Genomic DNA, 5,970 nt, shown 5'->3' with positions numbered 1-5,970 from the left:
TTTGAAACTGAAAATAGGTGCAGAGTCAGAATTCGGCTCAAGAATCACGCTCAGGAGTCAAATTTCCGACATTTCAGACATTTTGAAAACTGCAGGGGGGTTTGGGCAAAATATGACCCATCGCCGTTTTCAGTAATTGGCATATTTTTGGTATGAAACGTCGTAATTTGAAACTGAAAATAGGTGCAGAGAGTCAGAATTCGGATAAAAAATCACGCTCAGGAGTCAAATTTCCGACATTTCAGACATTTTGAAAACTGCAGGGGGGTTTGGGCAAAATATGACCCATCGCCGTTTTCAGTAATTGGCATATTTTCGGTATAAAACGTCGTAATTTGAAACTGAAAATAGGTGCAGAGAGTCAGAATTCGGATAAAAAATCACACTCAGGAGTCAAATTTCCGACATTTCAGACATTTTGAAAACTGCAGGGGGGTTTGGGCAAAATATGACCCATCGCCGTTTACAGTAATTGGCATATTTTCGGTATGAAACGTCGTAATTTGAAACTGAAAATAGGTGCAGAGAGTCAGAATTCGGCTCAAAAATCACGCTCAGGAGTCAAATTTCCGACATTTCAGACCTTTTGAAAACTGCAGGGGGGTTTCGCAAAATATGACCCATCGCCGTTTTCAGTAATTGGCATATTTTCGGTATGAAACGTCGTAATTTGAAACTGAAAATAGGTGCAGAGAGTCAGAATTCGGCTTAAAAATCACGCTCAGGAGTCAAATTTCCGACATTTCAGACATTTTGAAAACTGCAGTGGGGTTTGGGCAAAATATTACCCATCGCCGTTTACAGTAATTGGCATATTTTCGGAATGAAACGTCGTAATTTGAAACTGAAAAAAGGTGCAGAGAGCCAGAATTCGGCTCAAAAATCACGCTCAGGAGTCAAATTTCCGACATTTCAGACATTTTAAAAACTGCAGGGGGGTTTGGGCAAAATATGACCCATCGCCGTTTTCAGTAATTGGCATATTTTCGGTATAAAAAGTCGTAATTTGAAACTGAAAATAGGTGCAGAGAGTCAGAATTTGGAAAAAAATAACGCTCAGGAGTCAAATTTCCGACATTTCAGACATTTTAAAAACTGCAGGGGGGTTTGGGCAAAATATGACCCATCGCCGTTTTCAGTAATTGGCATATTTTCGGTATAAAAAGTCGTAATTTGAAACTGAAAATAGGTGCAGAGAGTCAGAATTTGGAAAAAAAATCACGCTCAGGAGTCAAATTTCCGACATTTCAGACATTTTAAAAACTGCAGATGGGTTTGGGCAAAATATGACCCATCGCCGTTTTCAGTCACTGGCATATTTTCGGTATAAAAAGTCGTAATTTGAGACTGAAAATAGGTGCAGAGAGTCAGAATTCGGATAAAAAATCAAACCGTGCGATTTTCGCAGCTGGTGGCCAAAAATCGAGCAAATTTCGCCGCTACCGGCCAAAAACCGCGCGATTTTCGCCGCTAGCGGCCAAAAACCATGCGATTTTCGCAGCTGGCGGGCAAAAATCGCGCGATTTTCGCCGGTAGCGGCCAAAAATCGGGCGAATTTCGCTATTGGATGTCAAACATCGACCGATTTTCGCTGCTACCGGCGAAAATCGCGCGATTATTGGCCGCTAGCGGTGAAAATTGCACGGTTTTTGGCCGCTAGCAGCGAAAATCGCGCGATTATTGGCCGCTAGCGGCGAAAATCGCACGGTTTTTTCCGCTAACGGCCAAAAACCGCGCAATTTTCGCTAGCGGCGAAAATCGCGCGGTTTTTGGTCGGTAGCGGCGAAAATCGGGCGATTTTTGCCCGCCAGCTGCGAAAATCGCATGGTTTTTGGCCGCTAGTGGCGAAAACCGCGCGATTTTCGCTGCTAGCGGCCAAAAACCGCACGATTTTCGCCGCTAGCGGCCAAAAATCTGGCGATTTTTGCTGCTAGCGGCAAAAATCGCCCGATTTTTGCCCTCCAGCAGCGAAATTCACCCGATTTTTGCCCGCTTCCGGCGAAAATCGCGCGATTTTTGCCCGCTAGCGGCGAAAATCGTGCGAATTTCGCTGCTAGCGGCCAAAAACCGTGCAATTTTCACCGCTAGCGGCCAATAATCGCGCGATTTTCGCCGGTAGCAGCGAAAATCGGCCGATGTTTGACATCCAATAGCGAAATTCGCCCGATTTTTGGCCGCTACCGGCGAAAATCGCGCGATTTTTGCCCGCCAGCTGCGAAAATCGCATGGTTTTTGGCCGGTAGCGGCGAAAATCGCGGATTTTTGCCCGCCAGCTGCGAAAATCGCGCGGTTTTTGGCTGCTAGCACCGAAAATCGCACGATTTTCGCCGTTTTTTGTTTTGATTTTTCGTCATATTTTGCCCAAACCCCCCTGCAGTTTTTAAAATGTCTGAAATGTCGGAAATTTGACTCCTGAGCGTGATTTTTGAGCCGAATTCTGGCTCTCTGCACCTTTTTTCAGTTTCAAATTACGACGTTTCATTCCGAAAATATGCCAATTACTGAAAATCGGCCAATTTTCGCCGCTACCGGCCAAAAATCGCGCGGTTTTTGCCTGCCAGCTGCGAAAATCGCACGGTTTTTGGCCGCTAGCGGCGAAAATCGCGCATTTTTTGGCCTTTACCTGCGAAAATCGGGCGATTTTTGGCCGCTAGCGGCGAAAATCGGTCAATTTTCGCCGCTACCGGCCAAAAATCGCGCGATTTTCGCCACTAGCTGCCAAAAACAGTGCGATATTCGCAGCTCGCGGGCAAAAATCGCGCGATTTTCGCCGCTAGCGGCCAAAAATCGCCCGATTTTCGCCGCAAGCGGCCAAAAACCGCGCGATTTTCGCCGCTAGCGGCCAAAAATCGCCCGATTTTTGCCCTCCAGCGGCGAAATTCACTCGATTTTTACCCGCTACCGGCGAAAATCGAGCGATTTTTGGCCGGTAGCGGCAAGAATCGCACGGTTTTTGGCAGCTAGCAGCGAAAACCGCGCAATTTTCGCTGCTACCCGCCAAAAACCGCGCGATTTTCGCCGGTAGCGGACAAAAATCGGGTGAATTTCGTAGCTGGAGGGCAAAAATCGGGCGAATTTCGCCGCTAGCGGCCAAAAACCGTGCGATTTTCGCAGCTGGCTGCCAAAAATTGCGCGATTTTCGCTGATACCGGCCAAAAATCGTGTGGTTTTCGCCGCTAGCGGCCAATAACCGCGCGATTTTCGCAGGTAAATGCCAAAAATTGCGCGATTTTCGCCGCTAGCGGGCAAAAATCGTGCGAATTTCGCCGCTAGCGGCCAAAAATCGTGCGAATTTCGCCGCTAGCGGCCAAAAACCGCGCGATTTTCGCTGCTAGCGGCCAAAAACCGTGCGATTTTCGCCGCTAGCGGGCAAAAATCGAGCGATTTTCGCCGCTAGCAGCCAATAATCGCGCGATTTTCGCCGCTAGCGGCCAAAAACCGTGCGATTTTCGCAGCTGGCGGGAAAAATCGCGCGATTTTCGCCGCTACCGGCCAAAAATCACGCGATTTTCGCCGGTAGCGGACAAAAATCGGGTGAATTTCGCCGCTGGAGGGCAAAAATATGGCGAATTTCGCCGCTAGCGGCCAAAAACCGTGCGATTTTCGCAGCTGGCTGCCAAAAATTGCGCGATTTTCGCCGATACCGGTCAAAAATCGTGTGGTTTTCGCCGCTAGCGGCCAATAACAGCGCGATTTTCGCAGGTAAATGCCAAAAATTGCGCGATTTTCGCCGCTAGCGGGCAAAAATCGTGCGAATTTCGCCGCTAGCGGCCAAAAATCGTGCGAATTTTGCCGCTAGCGGCCAAAAACCGCGCGATTTTCGCTGCTAGCGGCCAAAAACCGTGCGATTTTCGCCGCTAGCGGGCAAAAATCGAGCGATTTTCGCCGCTACCGGTCAAAAGCCGCGCGATTTTCGCTGCTAGCGGCCAAAAACCGTGCGATTTTCGCAGCTGGCGGGAAAAATCGCGCGATTTTCGCCGCTACCGGCCAAAAATCACGCGATTTTCGCTGGTAGCGGGCAAAAATCGGGTGAATTTCGCCGCTGGATGTCAAAAATCGGCCGATTTTCGCCGCTACCGGCGAAAATCGCACGATTATTGGCCGCTAGCGGCGAAAATCGCACGGTTTTTGACCGCTAGCAGCGAAAATCGCCCGATTTTTGCCCTCCAGCGGCGAAATTCGCCCGATTTTTACCAGCTACCGGCAAAAATCGGGCGATTTTTGGCCGCTAGCGTCGAAAATCGCGCAGTTTTTGGCCGATAGCAGCGATAATCGCGCGGTTTTTGGCCGCTAGGAGCGAAAATCGCGCGATTTTCGCCGCTAGCGGCCAAAAACCGTGCGATTTTCGCGGCTAGCGGCCAAAAATCGCGCGATTTTCGCCGCTAGCGGCCAAAAACTGCGCGATTTTCGCCGCAAGCGGCCAAAAATCGCCCGATTTTTGCCCTCCAGCGGCGAAATTCGCTCGATTTTTTCCCGCTACCGGCGAAAATCGCACAGTTTTTGGCCGCTAGCAGCGAAAACCGCGCGATTTTCGCTGCTAGCGGCCAAAAACCGCGCGATTTTCGCCGTTAGCGGCCAAAAATCTGGCGATTTTTGCTGCTAGCGGCGAAAATCGCCCGATTTTTGCCCTCCAGCGCCGAAATTCACCCGATTTTTTCCCGCTACCGGCGAAAATAGTGCGATTTTTGGCAGCTAGCGGCGAAAATCGCGCGGTTTTTGGCCGCTAGCAGCGAAAATCGCGCGGTTTTCGCTGCTAGCGGCCAAAAACTGTGCGATTTTCGCTGGTAGCGGGAAAAAATCGAGCGAATTTCGCCGCTGGAGGGCAAAAATCGGGCGATTTTTGGCCGCTTGCGGCGAAAATCGCGCAGTTTTTGGCCGCTAGCGGCGAAAATCGCGCGATTTTTGGCCGCTAGCCGCGAAAATCGCACGGTTTTTGGCAGCTAGCAGCGAAAACCGCGCAATTTTCGCTGCTACCCGCCAAAAACCGCGCGATTTTCGCCGGTAGCGGACAAAAATCGGGTGAATTTCGTAGCTGGAAGGCAAAAATCGGGCGAATTTCGCCGCTAGCGGCCAAAAACCGTGCGATTTTCGCAGCTGGCTGCCAAAAATTGCGCGATTTTCGCCGATACCGGCCAAAAATCGTGTGGTTTTCGCCGCTAGCGGCCAATAACCGCGCGATTTTCGCAGGTAAATGCCAAAAATTGCGCGATTTTCGCCGCTAGCGGGCAAAAATCGTGCGAATTTCGCCGCTAGCGGCCAAAAATCGTGCGAATTTCGCCGCTAGCGGCCAAAAACCGCGCGATTTTCGCTGCTAGCGGCCAAAAACCGTGCGATTTTCGCCGCTAGCGGGCAAAAATCGAGCGATTTTCGCCGCTAGCAGCCAATAATCGCGCGATTTTCGCCGCTAGCGGCCAAAAACCGTGCGATTTTCGCAGCTGGCGGGAAAAATCGCGCGATTTTCGCCGCTACCGGCCAAAAATCACGCGATTTTCGCCGGTAGCGGACAAAAATCGGGTGAATTTCGCCGCTGGAGGGCAAAAATATGGCGAATTTCGCCGCTAGCGGCCAAAAACCGTGCGATTTTCGCAGCTGGCTGCCAAAAATTGCGCGATTTTCGCCGATACCGGTCAAAAATCGTGTGGTTTTCGCCGCTAGCGGCCAATAACAGCGCGATTATCGCAGGTAAATGCCAAAAATTGCGCGATTTTCGCCGCTAGCGGGCAAAAATCGTGCGAATTTCGCCGCTAGCGGCCAAAAATCGTGCGAATTTTGCCGCTAGCGGCCAAAAACCGCGCGATTTTCGCTGCTAGCGGCCAAAAACCGTGCGATTTTCGCCGCTAGCGGGCAAAAATCGAGCGATTTTCGCCGCTACCGGTCAAAAGCCGCGCGATTTTCGCCGCTAGCGGCCAAAAACCGTGCGATTTTCGCAGCTGGCGGGAAAAATCGCGCGATTTTCGCCGCTACCGGCCA

This window comes from Procambarus clarkii, chromosome 52 (assembly GCF_040958095.1).
Source record: "Procambarus clarkii isolate CNS0578487 chromosome 52, FALCON_Pclarkii_2.0, whole genome shotgun sequence".
NCBI classification, from domain to species: domain Eukaryota; kingdom Metazoa; phylum Arthropoda; class Malacostraca; order Decapoda; family Cambaridae; genus Procambarus; species Procambarus clarkii.
The sequence above is the reverse complement of the archived record's forward strand: the minus strand, read 5'-3'. Positions refer to the sequence as shown.